A 25,530-nucleotide genomic window follows, 5' to 3' on the forward strand; every position below is an offset into this window, starting at 1 on the left:
CCTAAACGAGTTTTATAGCATTATTTCTAGGGAGAATTACTATTGTTACGTTAAAAGTTTATTGACATTCCATTACTCACAGTATATATTAAAAGGCAAAATAAATACAAGTAGCCATGCAGCTCATTTTTACTTCACTGTAAAGTTTTAATAAGATTGCTAATCCTCAAAATTGCTTTCCTTTTGAATTGTCTTAAATGTAAAGAATTTCTAATAATAATAAAACAAAGAAGAAAATTAATTTATAAAATAGTTCTCTGAAATATTAAAAAATTAAAATTAAGCCAGATTTGGTGGCTTATGCCTATAATCCCAGTACTCTGGGAGGCTGAGACCACTGGATTGCCTCAGCTTAGGAGTTTGAGACTGACCTGAGTGAGAGCAAGACCCTGTCCCTAAAAATACCCAGGCATTGTGGCAAGCACCTACATAGTCCCAGCTACCCAGGAGGCTGAGGCAAGAGGATGGCTTGTGCCCAAAGAGTTTGAGGTTGCTGTGAGCTATGACATGTGGCACTCTACTAACGGTGACAAAGTAAGATTCTGTCTCAAAAAGAAAATTAAAATTAGCTACATATTCAAATATTAAATTGAAAACATTAAGACTGCTATCCTCAATAGCTCAGAGTCTGGTAGGAAGACATGAAGGAAGACATATATACAAATAATTAGACAGCATGCTACATATTAACTTGAATGATTTTGTCCAGTTCTAAGAACCTTTGGTTAAAGGGACCTTTCATCAGTTATTTGTTCATATAAAGATAATAGTTTCATCCTAGTGCAGTGGTGGCTCATGCCTGTATTCCTAGCACTTTGGGAGGCCCAGGTGGGAGGATTGCTTGAGGCCAGAAGTTTGAGACCAGCCTGAGCAACATAACAAGACCCTATCTCTACAAAAATTTTAAAAATTATCTGGGCATCATGGTGTGTGCCTATTTTTCCAGCTACTGAGACAGGAGGATTGCTTGAGCCTAGGAGTTTTAGGTTGGTTCCAGTGAGCTATGATGACACCATTCTACTCCAGCTCAGGTAACAGAGAGAAACCTTGTCTCAAAAAAAAAAATAAAATAAAATAAAATAAAAAATAACAGTTTTATTGATGTTCCATTAATCTTGGCATATAATACTTAACATCATCTATGTAAAGCTACAATAATTAAATTCTTCAGCTAGGATAGATTTACCCCTCTCATACTTTCAAAATCTGCAGGCATTTATAGCCTTTATGTTTTGTAATAGCTAATAGTTTAGTGGCAATTTTCAAATTCATGTGTCTCTCCACAATGAAACTGATCATATTCTTTCATTTATCAGATACTTTTCTTCTAGATACTAACCATGAACATTAGAATAGCCCATTTTAAAGATATCAAGGCACTAAAAAAACATTTGAATTGGAAAAAGTAATCTATGTAATAGAATTTGGCATTTAAGTTTTTCTCCCTGTTAAAACTGAATAATCTTTTTTCCAATACAGGTATATAAAAAAATTGCTACTATAACACAGTAATGGTCACAATATTCTGGAAGATTACAAAATTATAGTAAAATGTCAAAACTGTTAGACTGCCAACAATATACATTGAGTAATTTCTAAAGCTTTCTTTTACTATTTCAAGAAAGTTATTTTCCTATTAAGTGAAATCACCCATATAATACACATTTGATATAACTAGAAACACTCTAAAACTAACATCTTACTGGATTTTGGTGACATAAAAATTATTAGGCCTGTTTAGTATGAAGCTTTAACATGTGCATTTCTTTCTGTTCTATCTGGAAACCCCACTAAAATGATAAAGGAATACAAAAGACATAAACTCCCAAGGACAATGAGGATGTGAGAGATTGCAGGGAATTAGGTTTGTTCCAGAGTGGAGACTGGAGATGACAGCTTACCTACTCAGTCATAGACTGATGGTTCTGGGAAAAATATTTAAGAGTTGGGAGTGAGATTTAGCTTTCAGTCTTATTTCATCCTCTACAAGGAAGCATGTTTCAGGAAAAAGACTTATGGTTCACATAAGAACTTGCCATAAGTCAAGTTATGTGTTTCATACAAGACAACAAAGTCAAAAGGAGGCCTTATGTATAAAGAAACAGTCAAAGAAGCTTTGTCCTCCCAGCGTGGGTAAGGATGTATCCTACAGTGAAACTTTTTCACACTCAGAAGAAAAAAGCCTTTGGTAAGGAATAGAGGCATGAGTATACTAAAATTTCAAGGGCAAACTAACTTAAGATAGAAATCTTTTCTGGAAAGAGAAAAAATCATTGGAGGACATACCTTACCAAGCTCAGCACCTCCCTTACAGACTTAGTGATCCAAGACATTAACATACCAAGTCATTAAAATACCATCATCACTCCCAATCTTTTTTTTTTTTTCAGTTTTAATTTTTATTACTCAAAAAAAACCCTTCATTTTCTTTTTTTTTTTTTTTTGTGGTTTTGGCCAGGGCTAGGTTTGAACCCACCACCTCTGGCATATGGGACCGGCGCCCTACTCCTTGAGCCACAGGCACCACCCAAAACCCTTCATTTTCTTATTTAGCTTTCTGACTCTCTGCTTGTGCCTTCAACACTTTCACAATGATTTTCTGCTCCTCAATAAGGAAAGCACGCTTGATCCTGTCACGAACACATTTAGCACACATGTAACCACCATAGGCCCTGCTGACATGTTTTTTTTGTTTTAGACAACCTCATAAGAACTTTAGGTCTCACAGTGCGAACCCTTCGAAGTCTGCCTGGGCAAACGCCACATGCAGATTTTGGTGCTTTCCCAACCTTCTTGGTATAAAGGTAAACAATTCTGTTACCAGGGGTGCAGGACAGCCTGGTTTTGTTAGAGGCTGTATTGTACAAAAGCCTACAACGGTATGTCAACCGCTGCACCATTTTGAGTGCCTCTAGACAGCGTCCCCGGAAGAGGACCACTGCCAATCTTTTATCTCCACTAACATTTCACCTACACTGTAGACTCTTAAGTATACAAATCCTTATTGGATATTTCTATCTGTATGGATAATAAGACTTTGGTAATTTAACATTTTCAAATGCACCTTTGGATATGCTCTATCTCCTCTTTCATTTTAATTTTGCGTGCGTGTGTGTTTGGTAGATAGAGATAGTCTCGAACTTCTGGGGTCAAGGAATCCTCCTGCCTTGGCTCTTCTTCTTTCTGGAGTTTTTCCTATCTCAGTAAATTCCCCAGCTCCATTGTCGGTGCTCAGGCTAAGATATTGAAATAACTCTTGATTCCTCTCTTTTACTCATGTACCACACCCAACATGTCAGGAAATCCTGCCGGCCTCACTGTCATGCATATCCAGGATCTGTCCATTTCTTGTCATAGCCAGTGATCAGTCTTCACATCCATACCCCAGGTCAAGACACTATCTGCTCACTTTCTGATTCTGTCACCATCTAATCTTCCTCCTCCGTCCCTAAGCCATTCTGATCCTTACTGACCGCTTTGCTTTGATAGTCCTCAATACATTACGGCCTTTGATGTTTGGATCTTCTTTGGCTCATCCCTTTTAGATATTAATAATGGCTTATTGTCTCATTTCCTTTAGATTTTTGCCCAAATAGCAGCGATGAGAGAAAGGTCTTTACTGATCATCTAATATTTAAAAAGGAATAAACAAAGCATCCTTTCCCAATCATTCCTCAATGAAGTTCTTTACAGTTTGATTATCCCTTAGGAGTTAAAGAATCATGCAAAAAGTTTCAACTCTCTCCTGTGAAAATTTTAATATTGATATTTTCTACCTCATTTTGGAATGTCATGTCTATTGGACTTTGGTGCCTCAGTGGAAACTTTCAGTTTAACATCCTACCACATTTATTTATGTTACGCTTTTCTTATTAGAATATAAGCTTCACAAAAGCAGTGATTTCAGCTCTTTTTCATCAGTTTATCTTCAGTCTCCATAATACTGCCTGGTACATGACTTTCTAGAATATTTGTTAAATTAATGACAGAGAAGAAAGGTGCAGAAATTATCTATTATGACAGTTAAGGGAAGTGTCAGAATGGCAGGACTGAAAAGCAGCCAAATTTAAATGGAGGAAAACATAGTCCTGGAATGATTTCTACAACATAAAAATGGAAATGGCAGGTTAACTGAAGCATATGACCACACTTGACTTCCTGTATTATCTCTAATTGGACAGTTTAGAGAGAATACAAGAAAACAAAGCCAACAATAGCAAAAACAAGGCAAATGCTGACGCCTGGAAAAAAAATATTGTACAGAAAATAATTGTAATCATAGCATACTATGTGGCTTACTATTGAACAGTATTTCATATCACAAAATAAAAGCAATGAATACTAAAAATTGCTATGTAACTAAGCAGAATGGAGAAGCGACATGTGTTATTACAGTGGTACATCTTTGTCTTCCATATTACAAAGTAAAAACATACCCAAAATTGAAAAAAAAATCAAGGTGTACTAGTATAAATCTAGTATTTAAAAATACACAGGTAATTAGCTGGGCATTGTGGTGGGTGCCTGCAGTCCCAGCTACTCACAAGGCTGAGGCAAGAGAATCATTTAAGCTCAAGAGTTTGACAATGCTGGGAGCTGTGCTGCCATCGCACTCTACCAAGGGCAACATAGTGAGACTCTGTCTCAAAATAAATAAACAAATAAATAAAGGAGGAGCACTATGCACAGGGATCCCATTTCATTCACTAATTTCATTATTTGCCACAGCTTCATCAATGAACGTGCATTTCAAGGTAAAATAGAATTACATGTCAGTCCTGATCTTAACCACATCACTTCTGTCCTTAGTGGTCAGTGATAGTGATGGCATTGGGGCAGAAGAGCTCTTAATAGACTTAGTATTTGAAATTCTGTGCTTCAAAGGTTTATCTTAACTAATCTAATACAATATAACAATATGCAGGCAGACAACATAGAAAGTATTTGAAATTTAACAAATTCAGAGTGTAGACCATTCATTGATCACACATTTAATTATTGCCACTTTAATAGCTTTGCAAATAGTCTAGAATTACCAATAACATTATAAGAGAGTCAGCAATTCATGAATAGCAGAAAGGAAGAAAAAGTATTCATATTCATTCTTTGTAATTTGATCTATGTAAAATGCCAAAAACACTAGTAATAAATGGATATAAATATTCTTTGTGCTTTGTCTTAAGAGAATACTGCTATAATCAGCTCTGTTACTGGTCCTCCCTAACATGAAAAAGGATTTTTTTTTTTTTTAAGAAAGCCAAGAGACTAGTTGAATTTGTTTCCTATTGCTGCATAAAAATTTATTCCAAAAACTAGCAATTAAAACAAAATTTATTCTCTCATATATTTGTGGGTCAAGATCTGGACATGCCTAAGATGGGTACTTCTGTCTCAAGGTCACTGAAAAGGCTACAGAAAATGTGTTAGTTAGGGCTGAAAAAATAAACATCATAGAACCAGAAGATATTCTTGGATAATCCCTATCAAAATACCAATAACATTCTTCACAGAAATAGAAAGAAATCTAAAATTCATATGGAACTGAAAAAGACTATAAATAGCTAAAGCAATTCTGAGCAAAAAAGAACAAAGTTGGGGGCACACACTATCTGATTTCAAATTATACTGCAAAGCTATAACAACAAAGCAGCATGGTATTACCATAAAAACAGATGCAAAGACCAATGGAATGAAGTAGAGAATCCAGAAAATAAATTCAAGAACTTAGAGTCAAGTTATTTTCAACAGAGTTGCCAAGAACATGCACTGGTGAAAGGCTAATCTCTTTAATAAACGATCCTGGGAAAACTGGATATCCATAGTCAGAAAAATGAAACTAGATGCCTATCTTTCACTATATACAAAATTCAACTCAAAATAGATTAAAGACATAAATGTAAGATATGATATTATGAAACTACTCAAGAAAAACATTAAGAAAATACTACAAGACATTGGTCTGGGCAAAGACTTTTTGAGTAAGAACTCAAAATCACGGGTAACAAAAGTAAAAATAGATGAATTTGATTATATCAAGCTAAAAATTTTCTTCCCTGTGCTGAAGTTTGCCAGGATCATCTCTGTAGTTGTTGAAATTAAATTGCCACTTCCATATGGAATTGCCTAGAAAATGACTATAATGGAACAACAACCTAAGAAGTCATTTAAAAATACCCTTAAGAGATTGCTTTAAGAATGATAAGAGCATCAGTGACATTCTAAGAGTATGTTCTCAGAACCTCTTAAGAGTCATATGATTTTTAAACCATCCAATTGTGCTGTTCCACAGAATTCCCTAGATGTGGACTTTAAAACTCAAGAACTTTTCAATTTGTGGATGAGTTCATCCATAAAACTCTTGGTTAACTTTAAAATATTGGTTTGTTTTGTGAGTGTGTTACTCTACTGCAAAGGAATGAATGCCTTGAAAAAAAATCTCATTATAGGATTTTAAAATATCTACTACCACATATGTGTGTACTAGCAGTGTGTAAATTCCCAACTCAAAGTGCTTGGTTGTTTTTCCAGACATAGCTTTATTTTTTTCTATGTCTATGAAGGATAAGGAAAAAGTTGCCCTTGGTTCTTCAAATTAAGTTAAGAGGATTACAAGTGGGTCTAATCGTGGGCTCACAATTTCTTTCCTGAGGAAAGTAATAAAAGAGATTGGAACACTTTTCACCTCTTCTGACAGTAACCCAGTCCTGCCGGTAGAGGGCTCTGCAGTAAGGGTTGAGGAAACCACTTGTCATTTCTTCACAGCCTTTGGAACTCCAGACCATCTGAAGAATTGAAGGAGCCCACCGTCAATCAGAGAGCAGGAACAGTGCAGGCAATCTCTGGATATTGCTTGTTGCTGTGTTTGAAAATAGAATAATGAGACAATGAAACATTTCGGCCAGTGTCTACAGCTTAACGATTTATTTTTCTCTTTGTGATACAATAGTTTCAACAAGCAGACTAACTTACAATAGGAAAGTATCTCTAATTTTCACTAGACCAGTTAGCATTTGACTAAAATTCTGCAATCATTTGCCCCATTTTGTATTTTTTTAAATACAAATCTAAAAAAATATAATGATTTGTCTTAAAAAATTAATGAATCAGAAAACAAGTATAGAGAATGAGGAAAAAGGGTGCTGACCTAAAAAGCTTTGGAAGTATGTGGGGTCTATAAGACTAAAGGCAAAACAAATTGCACATAAGCACTACACTCTAACTGATAAAATATATTTCCCTACAGTAGTACAGTTTAGAAATTCTAATATTGCTATCTATGTATGTTGGAATTCAAAAATTAAGTGTATGGCAGATGGTTAAAGCCAGATGTCTCACTATAGGAGTGAGAGTTTACAGGTAAAAAAGTTGAAGGATCCACGGGGTAATGGATTAGAGTTGGAGACATCTGAATAAGCTCATTTAAGTTCATATAGATACCAGTGGCTACATCATAAATGTTTATAAATATGTGTGTACATGTATGTACATATGGGTTAGGATATCTTTGTTCCACATGTTGAGATGTCCCACAACCAATAACACCTCAAAAGCAAAGAACATACATAGCACCCGGATATTATTTCTAAAATTATTCTCTAATAAAAAGAACAAGAGGATTTTGGATGAATGTATGATTCTAGTACTAGAGAAGGCAATTACATAGCATGAATTAGGTCATCTTGTGGGGTTAGAAAGTAAAGAAGTATTCACAGTAAAACTCATAATGACGGAGATATGTCAAAGAGACCCAGAAGCCAACTGAAAGCATTCTCACTGGCCAAAACTAGTGCAGTTTGGTAACAAAATAAATATTAGATTATTATCTAATGGGTAACATCAAATAACTACCCATGAATTCATATTACTATAAATAAATGACTGAATAAATAATAAATGAGGGAGAAGAGATAAATCTCTGATACAGAAGCATTGCAAATAATTTATGTAGATAATGTCCTCAAGGAGATAGAGTACACATAACTCCCACTCCTTAAGTGTGGGCTATACATAGCAACTTCCTTCCAAAAATTATAGTGTGAAAAGAGAGGAAGAAAACCATAATTTTACAGAGAGAAATCTGATAAACACAGTATCTAGCCAGAAGATTGATGTCAACATCAACAGTTTATGCTGTTGATAATACGCAATCTTAATACAAGATGATAAAAATGGTACTATGCCTCTATGATATTGCCCCCTAATCAAAATATCAGAAAAATTATAATTGAGGAATCAGTTCTACAAAATACCTAACCAATATTCTTCAAAACGGTCAGGATCAAAAAAAATAAGTCTACAAAACTGTTAGAGAGCCCTTGTTCAGGTGATGGCCTTGGGAGGTGATTGTTGTATCTTGTAAACCCAGGCAGGATGGCCTTGGGAGGTCATTGTTCTTACTTGTAACCCCAGGCAGGATGGACTTGGAAGGTCATTGTTGTATCTTGTAACCCCAGGCAGGATATACCGTCTGTAAGTGGACCTCATCATTAAGTCTCAGTGTTTAGAATTTGAATGAAGGGACATGGACATGAAGCTAGTTTGAAAATTGCGCATACTGGGTTTTACTTGCGAAGAAAACTTTAGTAGTTTCTTCTGGTTTTCCTGGTTCCTTTAAGTATAACATTAGATTGTTTTACTCCTGTGGCATACTTTTTATGGTTTTCATGTCAAAATTTACATTAGTTTTTGCAATTTATATCCCTTAACAATTTATTGTAGCAACAAAAGTTGTTTTATAATTTTGTCTTTTATCCCTCCTAGTAAGTACAAAATTCCTTTACACAACATCTTTACAGTATAAGAGAATTCTGAGTATGATTATATATTAGTTTGACCATCAAGTTTTTACTTCCGTATATGTTTTCTTTCTTTCTTTCTTTCCTTCTTTTTTCTTTTTTTTAAGAGAGTATCTCATTATGTCACCTTTGGTAGAGTTCTATGGCATCACAGCTCACAGCAACCTCAGACTCTCAGCTTACGCTATTCTCCTGCCTCAGCCTTCCAAGTAGCTGGGACTAAAGGCACCCTCCATAATGCCTGGCTATTTTTGTTGTTGTTGTAGTTGTCATTTTGTTTAGCAGGTCCTGGGCCAGTTTCAAACCTGCCAGCCCTGGTGTATGTGGCTGGCGCCCTAACCACTAAGGTATGGGCGCCAAACCTCCATATGTGTTTCATTGTGAATTAACATTCTTTAATTGCAGCTTCAAAAAAACTCACTTTAGCAATCCTGTAAAGCAGGTAGAGTGCTGATGAATGTCCTTAGTTTTTGCTCATCTGGAAAAGTTTTATTTCTTCCTCATTTCTGAAGGACAGCTTTCCCAGATGAGGTTTTCTTTTTTGCCTTCAGCACTATCATTCTACTTTCTTCTGGCGTATTTGATTTCTGCTCAGAATTCTTCTGAAACTTGTATTAGGGTTCCCTTAAATGTGATGCATTTCTTCTATTTTAATACTTTGTCTTTGATTTTTGATATTTTGATTATGAGGTGCCTTGGTGAACTCCTCTTTGGGTTGAGTTTCATTGGTAACCTCTGAGCTTCCCATACCTGGATGTTGTCATTTTTTCTAAGATTTGGAAAATTTACAACCATTATTTTCTTCAATATGTTTTCTACGCCTTTTCTCTCTTCTCCTTCAGAAACTCCTATTAGTCAAAGATTAGTTCACTAGATGGTGTCTCATAATTCACTTCTTAGTAGGCCTTCTTCATTCTTTGATACTTTCTTTTCTTTATGCTCCCTAAATCGATAATTACAAATGTTCTATCTTTCCGTTCACTTTTGGATTTTTCCTTTTCCTTGCAAGTCTGGTGTTAAAGCTTTCTACTGAATTTTTTACTTTAGCTATTTTATTCTTTATCTCTAGGATTTCTTTTTTATTTGTTTCTATTTCTTTGTCAAACTTCAAATTTCATTTAATTTCTCTCTATATTTTCTTGGAATTCCCTGAACTTCTTCTTCCTTTTTTTTTTTTTTATTGTTGGGGATTCATTGAGGGTACAATAAGCCAGGTTACACTGATTGCAATTGTTAGGTAAAGTCCCTCTTGCAATCATGTCTTGCCCCAATAAAGTGTGACACACACCAAGGCTCCACCCCGCTCCCTCCTTCCCTCTTTCTGTTACCCCCCCTTAACCATAATTGTCATTAATTGTCCTCATATCAAAATTGAGTACATAGGATTCATGCTTCTCCATTCTTGTGATGCTTTACTAAGAATAATGTCTTCCACTTCCATCCAGGTTAATACGAAGGATGTAAAGTCTCCATTTTTTTTAATGGCTGAATAGTATTCCATGGTATACATATAACAACAGCTTGTTAATCCATTCCTGGGTTGGTGGGCATTTAGGCTGTTTCCACATTTTAGCGATTGTAAATTGAGCTGCAATAAACAGTCTAGTAAAAGTGTCCTTATGATAAAAGGATTTTTTTTCCTTCTGGGTAGATGCACAGTAATGGGATTGCAGGGTCAAATGGGAGGTCTAGCTTGAGTGCTCTGAGGTTTCTCCATACTTCCTTCCAGAAAGGTTGTACTAGTTTGCAGTCCCACCAGCAGTGTAAAAGTGTTCCCTTCTCTCCACATCCACGCCAGCATCTGCAGTTTTGAGATTTTGTGATGTGGGCCATTCTCACTGGGGTTAGATGATATCTCAGGGTTGTTTTGATTTGCATTTCTCTAATATATAGAGATGATGAACATTTTTTCATGTGTTTGTTAGCCATTCGTCTGTCGTCTTTAGAGAAAGTTCTATTCATGTCTCTTGCCATTGATATATGGGATTGTTGGCTTTTTTCATGTGGATTAATTTGAGTTCTCTATAGATCCTAGTTATCAAGCTTTTGTCTGATTGAAAATATGCAAATCTCCTTTCCCATTGTGTAGGTTGTCTCTTTGCTTTGGTTATAGTGTCCTTAGCTGTACAGAAGCTTTTCAGTTTAATGAAGTCCCATTTGTTTATTTTTGTTGTTGTTGCAATTGCCATGGCAGTCTTCTTCATGAAGTCTTTCCCCAGGCCAGTATCTTCCAGTGTTTTTCCTATGCTTTCTTGGAGGATTTTTATTGTTTCATGCCTTAAGTTTAAGTCCTTTATCCATCTTGAATCAATTTTTGTGAGTGGGGAAAGGTGTGGGTCCAGTTTCAGTCTTTTACATGTAGACATCCAGTTCTCCCAACACCATTTATTGAATAGGGAGTCTTTCCCCCAAGGTATGTTCATGTTTGGTTTATCAAAGATTAGGTGGTTGTAAAATGTTAGTTTCATTTCTTGGTTTTCAATTTGATTCCAAGTGTCTATGTCTCTGTTTTTGTGCCAGCACCATGCTGTCTTGAGCACTATGGCTTTGTAGTACAGACTAAAATCTGGTATGCTGATGCCCCCAGCTTTATTTTTGTTACTAAGAACTGCCTTAGCTATACGGGGCTTTTTCCGGTTCCATACAAAACGCAGAATCATTTTTTCCAAATCTTGAAAGTACGATGTTGGTATTTTGATAGGAATGTCATTGAATAGGTAGATTGCTTTGGGAAGTATAGACATTTTAGCAATGTTGATTCTTCCCATCCATGAGCATGGTATGTTCTTCCATTTGTTAATATCCTCTGCTATTTCCTTTCTGAGGATTTCATAGTTTTCTTTATAGAGGTCCTTCACCTCCTTCATTAGGTATATTCCTAGGTATTTCATTTTCTTTGAAACTATGGTGAAGGGACTTGTGTCCTTAATTAGCTTCTCATCTTGACTGTTATTGGTGTACACAATTATTGGCTATTGACTACTGACTTGTAGACATTGATTTTATATCCTGAAACATTACTGTATTTTTTGATGACTTCTAGGAGTCTTGTGGTTGAGTCTTTGGGGTTCTCTAAGTATAAGATCATGTCGTCAGCAAAGAGGGAGAGTTTGACCTCCTCTGCTCCCATTTGGATTCCCTTTATTTCCTTGTCTTGCCTAATTGTATTGGCTAGCACTTCCAGCACTACGTTGAATAGTAAAGGTGACAGAGGACAACCTTGTCTGGTTCCAGTTCTAAGAGGAAAAGCTTTCAGTTTTACTCCATTCAGTAAAATATTGGCTGTGGGTTTGTCATAGATAGCTTCAATCAGTTTTAGAAATGTGCCACCTATGCCTATACTCTTCAGTGTTCTAATTAGAAAAGGATGCTGGATTTTATCAAATGCTTTTTCTGCATCTATTGAGAGGATCATGTGATCTTTATTTTTGCCTCTGTTAATATGGTGGATAACATTTATGGACTTGCATATGTTAAACCAGCCTTGCATCCCTGGGATGAAGCCTACTTGATCATGATGAATGACTTTTTTCATGATAAGCTGTAATCTATTGGCTAGGACTTTGTTCAGAATTTTTGCATCTATATTCATGAGTGAGATTGGTCTGAAATTCTCCTTTTTGGTTGGGTATTTTCCTGGGTTTGGTATCAGGGTGATGTTTGCTTCATAGAATGTGTTGGGGAAGATTCCTTCTTCCTCAATTTTTTGGAATAATTTCTGCAATACAGGAATAAGCTCTTCCTTGAAGGTTTCATAGAATTCTGGAGTGAAGCCATCTGGACCAGGGCATTTTTTGGTTGGAAGCTTTTTTATTGTTTCTTTGATCTCAGTGCTTGAAATTGGTCTGTTCCGGAGCTCTATTTCTTCCTGGCTGAGTCTAGGGAGAGGGTGTGATTCCAAATATTGATCCATTTCCTTCACATTGTCAAATTTCTGGGCATAGAGTTTCTGGTAGTATTCAGAGATGATCTCTTATATCTCTGTGGGATCAGTTGTTATTTCCCCTTTATAATTTCTGATTGAGGTTACTAGAGATTTTACTTTTCTATTCCTCGTTAGTGTGGCCAATGGTTTATCTATTTTATTTATTTTTTCAAAAAACCAACTCCTTGTTTCATTAATTTTCTGAATGATTCTTTTGTTTTCAATTTCATTGATCTCTGATTTGATTTTGGATATTTCTTTTCTTCTACTGAGTTTAGGCTTAGATTGTTCTTCTTTTTCCAATTCCATAAGATCTCTTGTGAAATTGTTGATGTGCTCTCTTTCTGTTTTTCAAATGTAGGCATCTAAAGCGATGAATTTTCCTCTCAAAACTGCTTTTGCAGTATCCCACAGGTTTTGGCAGCTTGTGTCTTCATTGTTGTTATGCTCAAGGAAGTTAATGATTTCCTGTTTTATTTCTTCCTGCACCCATCTGTTATTCAACAGAAGATTGTTTAATTTCCATGCCTCTGGGTGGGGTCAAGCATTTTTGTTAGAGTTGAGTTCCACCTTTAGTGCCTTATGGTCTGAAAAGATACAAGGTAAAATTTCAATTCTTTTGATTCTGTTGATATTTGTTTTGTGTCCCAGGATATGATCAATTTTGGAGAATGTTCCATGGGGTGATGAGAAGAATGTATATTCTTTATCTTTGGGATGGAGTGTTCTATATGCGTCTATCAAGCACAGTTGTTCTAGGGTCTCATTTAAATCTCTTATATCCTTGTTTAATTTCTGTTTAGAGGATCTGTCCAGCTCTGTAAGAGGAGTGTTAAGGTCCCCTGTTATTATGGTATTATCAGATATCATATTGTTCAGACTGAGTAAGGTCTGTTTCAAGAATCTGGGAGCATTTAAATTGGGTGCATAGATACTTAGAATTGAAATGTCTTCTTGTTGTATTTTTCCCTTGACCAATATAAAGTGACCATCTTTGTCTTTTTTGACTTTAGTTGCTTTAAATCCACATGTATCTGAAAATAAGATTGCAAATCCTCTTTTCTTCTGAATGCCATTTGCCTGAAAAATTGTCTTCCAACCCTTGACTCGGAGCTTTAATTTGTCTTTTGAAGCCAGGTGTGTTTCTTGCAGAGAGCAAATGGATGGCTTGTGTTTTTTAATCCAGTCAACCAATCTATGTCTCTTCAGTGGGGAATTCAAGCCATTAACATTTATTGAGATAATTGATAAGTGTGGTAGTATTCTATTCGTCTTATTTGGTGAGAGTCCATTGCTTAGTTTTATCTTTTGCATCAGTGTGGAGGTTAGGTTCTGTCCTTTAATTTCTGAGTTCTTACTTCACTGCTGATCCATTGTGGTGGTCAGTGTGCAGAACAGGTTGAAGTATTGCCTGTAGAGCTGGTCTTGTTGTGGCGAATTTCTTCAATGTTTGTATACCTGTAAAGATTTGAATTCTCCATCAATTTTGAAGCTTAGCTTAGCAGGGTACAGAATTCTGGGCTGGAAATTGTTCTGTTTAAGTAGATTAAAGGTAGATGACCATTGTCTTCTTGCTTGGAAAGTTTCATTAGAGAAGTCTGCGGCCACTCTGATGGATTTGCTCCTGTAGGTCAACTGGCGCTTACTCCTGGCAGCTTGCAGAATCTTTTCTTTTGTCTTAACTTTGGACAGGTTCATCACAATGTGTCTTGGAGAAGCTCGGTTAGAGTTGAGGCGACCTGGGGTCCGATATCCCTCTGAAAGCAGTGTGTCAGAATCTTTGGTGATATTTGGGAAATTTTCTTTTATAATATTCTCTAGTATGGCTTCCATTCCTCTGGGGCATTCTTCTTCCCCTTCTGGAATTCCTATAACTCATATGTTGGAACGCTTCATAAAGTCCCATAATTCTGACAGTGAACGTTCTGCTTTCTCTCTCTTCTTTTCTGCCTCTTTTACTGTCTGAGTTATCTCAAAAACTTTGTCTTCTACCTCTGAAATTCTTTCTTCTGCATGGTCTAACCTGTTGCTGATACTTTCCATTGCATCTTTCAGTTCCCTAATTGACTGTTTCAGTTCCTTCAGCTCTGCTATATCCTTTTTATATTCTTCATATTGTTCATCTCTTATTTGATTCTGTTTTTGGATTTCCTTTTGGTTATTTTCCACTTTATTAGCAATTTCCTTCATTGTTTCCATCATTTCTTTCATTGTTTTCAACATGTGTATTCTAAATTCCCTTTCTGTCCTTCCTAACATTTCTGTATAGGTGGAATCCTCTGCAGTAGCTACCTCATGGTCCCTTGGCGGGGTTGTTCTGGACTGGTTCTTCATGTTGCCTGGAGTTTTCTGCTGATTCTTCCTCATGAGTGATTTCTTTTGTCTGTTTCCTTGCCCTAATTTTCCTTTCACTTCCTCTTGCTCTTTAAGTTTTCATGCCTGTGGACTAAGGGTTACAGGACCAGAAGGGTGAGAAGGTTGAAGAGCAAAAAAAGGGGATGAAAGAAAGGAGGACCGAGTGATAAGAAAAAAAAGAAAAATGGAGAAAGGAGAGGGGCTGGGTAAAAGGAATATTGACAAAAAGAAGAGAGGCACAGAAAGAGGGAGACAGAGCAATATAGGTGTCCAGTAGGGTACTTTGATACAACCTTAAAAAAAACCACCTTCTGGGGTTGCCCAGTTGGGTGGTGCCCTTGAGGTCAGCAGCTCTTTGCTAACCTGATCAGACACAGTACCCCACCTCCACCAAGTAGAGAGGAAAGACAAAAATGCTATAAATCAAACCAAAATAAGCAAACAGAAAACTTTATGGGATAAAATTGGGTGGAAAACCAAATAATAGCGGTAGAAACACTAACAAAAATGAAGTTCTAATTATTGAAATAGGCAGCAATGGGAAATTATAATTAAACTAGAAAAATTGAGAAAGAAAAAGGATCTGTATGGAAAATGTTGAACTTAAAAAACAAAACAACAATCAACAACATCAAAATAAACAAAAAAAACAACCAAACCAAAAAAAAAAAAAAAAACACAACCAAAAACAAAGCAGTATGTATATGTTATTGAATATTGTCTGGGCAACACGTGGTCTTCTGGGGTAGGAGATGTTAATCACAGTTCTGATATGACTGGAGGCTGCTAGTTTCTCAAACCCCAGCAGGTAGACACCCTAAATCTCTCTTCAGCCCCCTTAAAAGGCACTTTGAACTTGTTCACTTGCTGAGCAGAAGCTTTCCCAGGGAAGTGCTTATCGCTGGAATCACTGCTGAAGTGGCTATCCACTTACCCTGTGTGCCAAAACTGGTCTCCCTCTGCCCCCGAGGGTTAGGGTTGCAAGGCGGCTCTGACCCCACCCTGAGGCTACTTGGTCACTGGGTTACCAGCTCCCACCCAATTCTAGTTCTGCGACCCTGAGGGCGGAGTTTTCTGGGGCGTATTGCTCACAATGGCTGCCTGTGACCCAGAGCCAAACACTATTAGCTCCATCTGGCTCAGCGGCTCAGACTGGGGCCCTAGACAAAGGCCAAAGTTCTCCACACTCCCGCTCAGGCTCTCCCCAAGGCAGTTCAGCTGAGTGCCAAGTCCAAAGACACCAAAACAGTTCACAGGTAAGGCCTTTCTGGTTTGCAGTCTCGCTGCTACTGAACTTACAGTTGTGGGCGGGTTTAGACGGATTGAATACATGCCACCACTTGCCAGTTTTCCACTGTTTTAGTCCTCCTCTTGGGGTCCAGAAGTCTCTCGCTGACTCCCTGTATCCTCTCAGGGGTGATGATAGGCAGATCCCACCAGCCAGAGATGCCTGGAGTCCTATCTCCCCAGACTCACGGTGCCCAGATGCAAGGAAGCTGTTACTCGGCTGCCATCTTGCTCCGCCTCCAAGATCAATTCCCTGAACTTTTTAAAAAGTATTATTCTTAATTCATTTTCAATCGTTTTATAAATATCCCTTCCTTCTGGGTCCATTGTTAGAGATTCATTAGTTTCTTTAGTGCTATAATATTTCTCTTATTTTTACAACCCTTGTGTTTTTACATCGATGACTGTGCATTTGAAGATACAGCCACCTCTTCTAGACTTTGCCGGTATTCTTTAGTGGTGATTGTTCATTACCATTTATTCTAGCTTGGGCTTCTGGATGGGCCAACTGGAAGCCACCCTAGACAGCAGGTGTTGGGTTCTATTATTAGGCTGAAGTCATCTCCTGTGCTCTGAAGTTGAATGGTGTTGCTGCTGTGTTGTGTGGACCAGTGAAACCATGGGCTGCACTCTGCAATCAGGTGGGAAACTGCTGGATGGGCTCTGCAGTCATCTCTGGTGGGGCAGAGTAGTAGTTCCAATAAGAATTAAAATTTTTACTAGAATTACAATTTTTATTTTGATCTGATTCCTGAAACTGTCCTCCGACTATCTTTCCTTTTCTCAGGCTTTCCATTTTTGTGTGTTTTATTTGTTTTTGCTGTTATAGGTTAATTTTTTCTTTCTTTTTTCCCATATAAAAAGAGGTTTATTTAGATTTAGAATCATCTAGTGACCGGACAATATCAACAAATTGGGGCTCCAGAGCCACAGCAGGGATCTCCTGGCCTCCACCCGCAGTGGCCCAGCTAGTTGACCCTTCGGTGCTGGTTGGTCTTTGTGCTTCAAAACATTTTGCAGCTGAAGGCTGTGACTGCCGTTTTCAGAAGATGTGCTCTGGCCTCAAGGGACTGGGATGGGAGGTCCTTTGTACAAAAAGTGTTGTCCTGGGAGCTTCCCAAAAGACACCTTTGGGCATTCCAGTGATTCTTGGCCAGGGCGACTGCTGTCTCTCTCCACTTGAATGGTGGTACACCGTCACCAGCAGTCTACAGGACAGCAGTGGCTTCACAGAGTCTGTGAACCTGGCCGTGATGGTAAGAACCAAATGTTTGCTAATCTAAGACTTGCAAGCAGACCACAGAAAACTGCAGTTAGGGACGCCCTACAAACATGAACGACAATATTTTTACTTTTTGCTTTTTACAGCACTTTAAATAATTTACAAAAAGGTACAAAAATCAAATTTATTGGGACACATCTGTAAATAAAACCATGGTTTCATGTCAGTGTACATATGTACAGGGATGCGTGTAACACACAGCGTCATGCTCTGTACTCACGAACACCACCTGCACAGGTACATGCACAGGCTGCTTTCCACAAATGGTACGAACATCAGGATGCATACTCACAACTACAGAGCTTTGCCCTTCACCACTGAGGTGCCACCGCCATCCTCCATGGAGGTGTCGCTGAAGTCACTGGCATCACTGCCCAGGGCCTCCTGGTCCTGGTCATCCTTGTCCACGACCCTTTGCCGATATCGCAGGTCTAGAATGTTCTCCTCTGGGCCTAAGTTCTTCCTACCATGCAAGCCGAGCCCTGCCTGGACCTTCTGTCATGGCCAGGACCCACCATCCTTCTTCCCGAGCAGGTGTGGGCTTCCAAACACAGGGATGGCCCCGGCCTGGGCCTCCCTGAAGGCTGAGAAGGACGGGCCCTGCAAACGCAGCCCCAGGTGGGGGCTGAAGAAAGCTGCCTGCTTGCCCCCCCCCCCAACCCTATCCCCGGACACACTCTTTCCTCCGAAGTGGAAGAGCTGAGTGGACAGCAGCTGGGAGAAGCCTGTGAAAGGCAGGCTGGGCGAGCCCCTGGTTAGGCCCTCCAGCTGCTTTTCTCTCTGGTTCCCCAGGCGAGCTCTCCACGTTGAGTATCTGCCTTCCGAGTTCAGCGCCCACGGGCTGGGCAGCCAACTCTGGTGGGCAAAGTCGCTCCAAGGGAGGGTGAGGTCAGCCTGGGGTCAAGTGTCTTTCTCAGCTCCTGAGCTGGGAGTTGGGAAGCTCCGCTCCCGAAACTCACATGGAAGGTCTCCCTGGCACCTCCTGCCTCAGTGCCTGCTTTGGCACAGCTGGGCAGCTGACCAAAACCACTGTCGGCGACAGCAGGCTCTGCCCCTCGTGGGCCCTGGTCTTTGTGGACCTAAACGTTCCTCCTACTTGGAGACCCCTTGGCAGAGATATTCCCACTGGTGCCTCTGGCAGGAGCAGCCAGGCTCTTCCTGCCCTGGCTGAAGACGCCGGTCCCCCTCTGCGTTCCAGCTCTCTTGGCTCCTAGTAGTCCCTGGGTCAGCTGAGGGGCCCCCTTAACCCTCTGGCTCTGAGTGCACACCCCGGGCTGCAGGGCTGGCTCTTTCCCGCACGACACCTTCGGCCTGGCGGGGGGCCCCCCATGCCAAGAGCGTGGGCACCCTCCGCTTGAACTTCTGAGCTGCTCACGGATTCCTTAGCCTTTCCGCCAAAAACTTCCTAATCTCTAGTTAGATGCTATCGTTGCTGTCCACAGAACTGTCATCAGACAGGAAGCTGGGGCTTGGAGCTGGACTCTGATGCTCAGCAGGGAACAGATTCCCTTCGGAGGCGTTTCTCCTTAATCAGAAGGTTGGGACCACGTCCTGGTCCCCAGTACCCTCAAGCTTGGTTCACTCTGTCACACTGCCAAAGATGCTCGGAGGTCTTTTCGGGCCTCTCTCCACTGTCTCTGTTGGACTTGGAGAGGCAGCTTTTCAGCACCTGTGGGGTTCTGTCTTTCCAGTCTCTCTGGTACCCACCTGGCTTATCCAAGAACCGCGTCTCAGTAGTGCTGAACCTGACCTTCTAGCATGCAGCTTTGGGGTCCTTGCACCTCTTCTTAAGCTTTTGTTTGGATCTTAACAAGTCCTTAATGGCCGTGTCAAGGTCCTCATCACAGTCCAGTGAGCTGCTCTTGTCCTCAGAGCTCTCTTTCTCATCTACACACCTGGCCTCAACTGCCTTTCAGTGGCTCTGAGGCACATGTGCACCACCGGGCCTCCTGGCCTCACCCTCCCTCCCAGGGGCCTCGCCAGCTTGTGGGCAGGTCTTGTCCATCACAGCCAGGCTTAGGTGTCCCCAGGGCATGGTCAATGTCCTGGCCACCCTCTTTTACCACCTCCCTCATTTTCTTGGGCATGGATGGCCTTACTGTGTGGCTGCTGCCCCTGTATGTCCTTTTACAGCTTAGTGACAGGTCTGGTATTTTAGGGAGAGGGGCCCTGGGGCCACCAGTCTGGCTGTTGGGGCCTGGTGGTAACAGCGGCCTCTGTGCAGCCTGAGGGTCACTTTCGGCTCTGGCTAGTAAACTCCCTGATGGAGTCTTGCGGGCTAAAAACGTCCGGATCTCCTGCTCTATGCTATTGTCACTGTCCACGGAACTGCTATCACCACCAGAGCAGGAAGGCACGTTCCGGGAGTAGAAGAGTGGGGTTGTGGAGAGGGACCTGTCGCTGCTCTCTGCAGGGGCTGGCAGGATCGTCTTGGAAATGTCCAGGATAGCTTCCGCACACATCAGCTCGGCGGACCTGTCTGCCTGTCGGCATGAGGATCGTTCCACCAACTAGCTTCTGGAAGCTGTGCTTACTGCAAGAGGAGTTTTGGTTTCCTTTGGCAGCTTGGGAGTGTGGCTGGCATCAAGGTCCCCTGGGCCGGGCTCAGCAGGCTTTGCAGCCCCGGACTTCTTCCTGCTGGGTGTTTTCCTATGGGTTTCAGGCAAGGCACTTTTCTGGGCACTGCTTGTGCTGTCTGCGGGTGGGTCGGTCCTCTTGTCCTCCCGGCACTGGGATCTCTGTGGCGGGCCCCCACTGGCCTCCTTCCTTGTTTTCTCCAGCTGGTACAGCTGGATGGCCGCCTCCATGTCGTCGTCGCTGCTGGAGACAGAGCCCTCAGGCGCCAGGGCAGCAGTCCTGACCAGCTTTCCCCGCCTTGTGGTGCCAACACTCCTCTTAACCCCGCCCTTACTCTGCGTGGCTTCTGCAGGGCGGCAGGGGGTGGCAGGCTGGAGGGCTGCCGGCTTTGTGCTGCACATGGTCTCTGGCCCGGAGGTGACCTTAGATCTGAGGCTTCTGGGCTGTGCATTCACGTTTGTGAACCTGGGAGGTTTTCGGAAGACGAACTCCTTGCAGGCGGCCGTCAGATCCTGCCCTGGTGCCCCCTTAACGGTCAGCTCTTTGCAGGATTTAAGCAGTGATTTGGCAGAATTTTCATTTGGCTCTAATTTTTTATCCATGGACCCATCACATTTTGGGGTTTCATATTGCCTTTTCTCATTGAGAAACTGCTCTATTTCTGCCCTGATGCTCTGTTCAAAGGAGTCATCGCTGCTGACACTAACCGGGGAGGTGGAGCGTTGGTCCTTGCTGGCTCCCACATGGCTGCCAGGGACCAGTTTGGGGGGACACAGAGCAGCGGGGGCACTGTTGTGAGGAGGCTCCGGTTTACATCTACTGGTCTCGCCTGTGGCTCCAAAGGACTGGGCCCCCCGGGGCTGGGCCCTGCTGGACACAGGCTGTGTAGCTCCGCCCTTTGCCTTCAGATTCTCTTGGATGGCCTCCTCCATGTCCCAGTCCACAGAAACATCACTGTCCGAATCCAGGACCAAGGGTACAAGGTCTGCAGCTTCCTCTTCCCCCATGTGGTCAAAATTGTCAGCACGACCACAGGCAGCGAATGCAGGTTGCTCTTTGCACACAGCAGGGTTGGCAGCCAGCCGGGAGTCTCAGCACCTCTTGGCCCTCTGGCTTCTCAGTGGTGCTCGCTCATGGTTCATGGCCAGAGCAGCCTCGTCGCGCTGCAGCGAGCTGAGGATTATCTGCACTTTGGCACTCACAGACGCTCTCTTGACACCCTCTTTTGACTCTGAAAAGCACCCAGGAAACCTAAAGCTCCCCTGTGGGCCAAAGGCCTCCCATTTGGACTGGAGAGCAACCACTGGAAAGGCGTTCATGAGGAACGTTCTAGCAGACAGGGAGGGAAGTGCAGAGAAGCAACGCTTTACTCTTCTGCGGGTCTCACATCCTCAAAAGGTTGCCAAGCAGTGGCCATGAGATAAGGTCTGTAAATGCATCTTTGTAGGTTGAAAAGACTCTGATGAACCCAGAACTAAAGGGTGTTTCCGAAAAGATTCATTCTTGACCTGACCCGCAAGCTCCCTGGTAAGATGCACAGTAGGTTCTGCTTTTTCATATTAAAATGTGGAACGTATATTTGCCAGATGGTCTCATGGGGCACAGCATTGTTTGTGGCACCAAACACAGTTACGCGTCCCTTTTTGTGCTTCCTTGTCAGAATGGCTGGGCAGCTCCTGGGAACACTCCGAGAATCTGTTTGTGAATGGCCCTTATGGGGAAGGCCTGAGGATGCCCCTCCGCCGGCCGGCCCGGCCCCCGCCGCCCGCCGCGCCGGCCCCGCCTCGCGTCCGGGGGGAGGAGGAGGCCGGCCGGGGGCGGGCTGGGAGGCAGCCGGGCCAGCGCGCTTCGCCCTCGGCCCGGGCGCGGGGAGGGGGCCGCAAGGGCATCCGGCCGGGCCGCGCCGTGAGCCGCGTGGGAGGGGAGGGGGGCGGGGCCTATAGGTTAATTTTTTTATTTGATCCCTCGAACTACTAAATTAGTTATCAGCAAAGACCATCCTCTTTTTCACTTAGTCTAATGAGATTTTTTATTTTTGAAAATCATACTTCGTAATTCCCAGAGTCCTTTTTTGTATGTATATGCACTGTAATTTTGTCTGAGGAAGACCTTATTGCTTTCTTTTTAAAGACTTATTCTACCTAGCCAGTGCAGGGGCTCACTCACGCCTGTAATCCTAGTGCTCTGGGAGGCTGAGGTGGGTGGATTGCTTGAGCTCAGGAATTCAAGCCTGAGCCAGAGCAAGACATCATCTCTAAAAATAGTCCGGCATGGTGGTGGGTACCTGTAGTCCCAGCTTCTCCGGAGGCTGAGACAAGAGGATCACTTGAGCTCAAGAGTTTGAGGCTGCTGTGAGCTATGATGCCTCTGCACTGCACCCTGGGTGAAAGAGTGAAACTCTGTCCAAATATTTATTCTACCTTTCCCAAAACTTTTAGTTCAGATAGAACCATCCATTTTTAGCTTGATCTTCACCTTTCTGGTTACTGAACCTGCTTAAGGGGTTAGCACTTTTCCTCTGCATGTTCACATCTGTTCTTCAGCTGTTTACTCAGTCTGTTAGGCTCCTTCAGACAGTGACAAACTAGCAAGTGGGATAAAAAGTACAATAGTTGATTTGTTCAATTTTTTTAAGGTGCCAGTCTTTTTTTATATTACCACTCTGCTGAGGCAAAAGAACAAGGCATCTTGTTTTCTGTTCTCTCCAGATGCAAATAGCAGCCATCTTTCAACAGCCATCTTTCACTCAATAGCCATCTTTCAACAAATCAGCCCGGCATATCATTTCAGGATCACTGAGTTAAGTTTGTGTTTCCTTCTAGGTCCATAGGCCACTAGAAAGTACAGCCCCTCTTACAGGAATTCACAGACTTGGTTGAGCTGCCTCATGGAATCCTGATGTTCATGTCAGGGCTGTGGAGACACAGGCCCTCTCCTCTCCTGGTGCTTTCTCAGCTCCACCTGGAACCACAGAGAATAAATTCTTCTACCTGTGTTCTCATACTCTAAACAGTTTTGCTCCTCCAAAGATATGGGTATATGAAGAAAGGAACAATAGGAGCCAGTCGTTCTGTAAGAACTATACCAAACCTGTCAATGGTCAGCCTCACCAATATAATTTACCTCAGAGATTATTTGGACTAATCCAATCTCAGACTCTACAGTACTGATTCATCTGCCCAATACTCTTTTTCCTCACCTTCTTTCCTTACTTTCTTCAGGTCGCTGATCAAAAGCCACCTTCCAGAGAGGCCTCCCTATTCATTGTATACTAAATAGCCTTGCCCTATCCTCTTAACCTGATTTATTTTTCTTTGTAGCCTTCAGGCTATTTTTCTTATTATTTGTCTCTTTCTACTAGAATGTAAACTCTACAAGAGCAGTAATTTTCTATTGGTTATTTTCATATACTCATTACCTAAAAACAGTCCTAAAATGTTGTGGTTGCTCAAAATATACCTATTTACTGAAGAAATAAGTGTGAATCTGGCACAAATTGTAGCCTGAGAGGCATCTTCTTAACTTAGCCAGCTTGCAGATCTGGCTGGTTTATTATTCTGTAGACAAAGTAGGGAGTGGAAGAAAAGCCAGGATATGTTCTCAAGCCATTTCATATCTGAATATTCCCACCATAGGCTATGTGAACATTTTAAAATCCAATCCCTTTTGTTTAAAAGGGGATAAAATAAGTTTTGCCTGAATTCCCAGCCAAAGATGGCATATTGAACACATGCATCCATTTTTGTTCGCTCTTTCAGCCATACTAAAACGACAATAAAAGTTTTTAAGGATATAAATTCATGAAAGAAAAGAGAACATATGCAGATATTGTATAGATACAAATACATAAGCAGGAAATGACTCAGCAGAAATGTGAAATATTAATCTATCAAGGAGAGAAGCCAAGAGCTAACTTAGTTTAAGTCAAAGAATTGCCCAAGGTACTGGGTATCTCAAAAACCCTTATAAATGAGGATGACCCAAGCTGTAACTAGGAAAAATACTGAGGATTCTCTAAAGAAATAAACAGGGGACTCTAGACTTAAGAACTGGGGTTACACAGGAAAAGATATGCTCAAAACAAAGATACTACGTGAATATGTGCACAATTGCTAAGGCCACCCCTCTGTATTCCTCTCTCTTTAGCAATTAGCTACAGTCAGGCATTTCTTCACTGTGCAAGAAATGAATAGTCTTCTTTGGCCACTTGACCAGCTCAAAAAGAAAACCAAACACCCACACAGATCACTCTACAACCATGCTCACAGTCTTCGTATTTTTTGTTGCCAACTTGGTTAGTTTGGGAGTTACATTTCTCTTTCTCTGTATGGTTCTGAGTTATAACTAGCCATAAGAAAAACCTGCATGAGATTTGGAGTAAGCAGTGGGCATTACTGTGTTAGAACTCTACAGTTAAATAGGATGCTAGAAAGTGCAGAGATGAGATTCCAGCTCGTCTCTCCCTCTCCTCAGCTCCATGGCTTCTTCTTCCCAATGAAAGGCCTTGATGACAATCAGCATTCCCAGGCCTACCACTAGACACCTGGAGGCAAATGATAGTGACAACACAGAGATAACAGTTTCCTCCAGTCTTCTCCTTGAGCTCCTGTGTGTAGTCCCACTCTGATGGCTGTACATGCTGGACTTCTTAGATTGCCTAGAAACTCTGACTTGTCCATCCACATCAGTGCCTCAGGAGGACTTGCTAGTGACTTTACATAGGGATCTGCCATCTTTCACTTCTCTAACTGATCCCACAATTATTTAGGTCTAATCCCAATGATAAATATTTTAACATTTATGGAGACTATGTTTTCCTAATTCAGTAGAGGCTCTGTGTCCCTAATTGAACACAGAATGATAATGGTCACAAGCCTCTTTCAGGTGCCAAGAGTTTCCATTCAGTTGTAAATCCTCCCACTATTTTTAATTGCCCTGACCAGGCTATTATCATAAATCTGCTTTAAGAGAAAAGAGGCAATATTGCAGACACACAAACCAAAAATAGAGGATTCTATTATAAACAAATATTCAGATGACAAAAAAAAAATCCTTTCAAGTTAGAAAAGTAATAACAAAAATGAAAACCTTATTAGAAGAACTGGAATATAATTTGAGACCATCTACACGAAGTAGAACAAAAAATGAAGAGATGAATAAGAGAAAAAATATTATTTATTTATTTATTTATTTATTTATTTATTTTGAGACAGTCTCACTTTGTCGCCCTCTGTAGAGTGCTTTGGCATCATAGTTCACAGCAACTTCAAACTCTTGGGCTCAAGCGATTCTTTTGCCTCAGTCTCTCA

The 25,530-nt window shown here is 41.1% G+C and overlaps 2 pseudogenes; both read right to left on the reverse strand.

Annotated features, from left to right (window-relative positions):
- Positions 1-2,400: 2,400 nt before the first annotated feature.
- On the reverse strand, positions 2,401-2,900 carry LOC128586649 (60S ribosomal protein L34-like; annotated as a pseudogene).
- A 15,038-nt stretch (positions 2,901-17,938) lies between these two features.
- The window catches only part of LOC128585551 (protein phosphatase 1 regulatory subunit 26-like), a 54,593-nt pseudogene continuing 47,001 nt past the window's right edge, over positions 17,939-25,530 (reverse strand).

Source organism: Nycticebus coucang, chromosome 5 (genome assembly GCF_027406575.1).
Source record: "Nycticebus coucang isolate mNycCou1 chromosome 5, mNycCou1.pri, whole genome shotgun sequence".
NCBI classification, from domain to species: domain Eukaryota; kingdom Metazoa; phylum Chordata; class Mammalia; order Primates; family Lorisidae; genus Nycticebus; species Nycticebus coucang.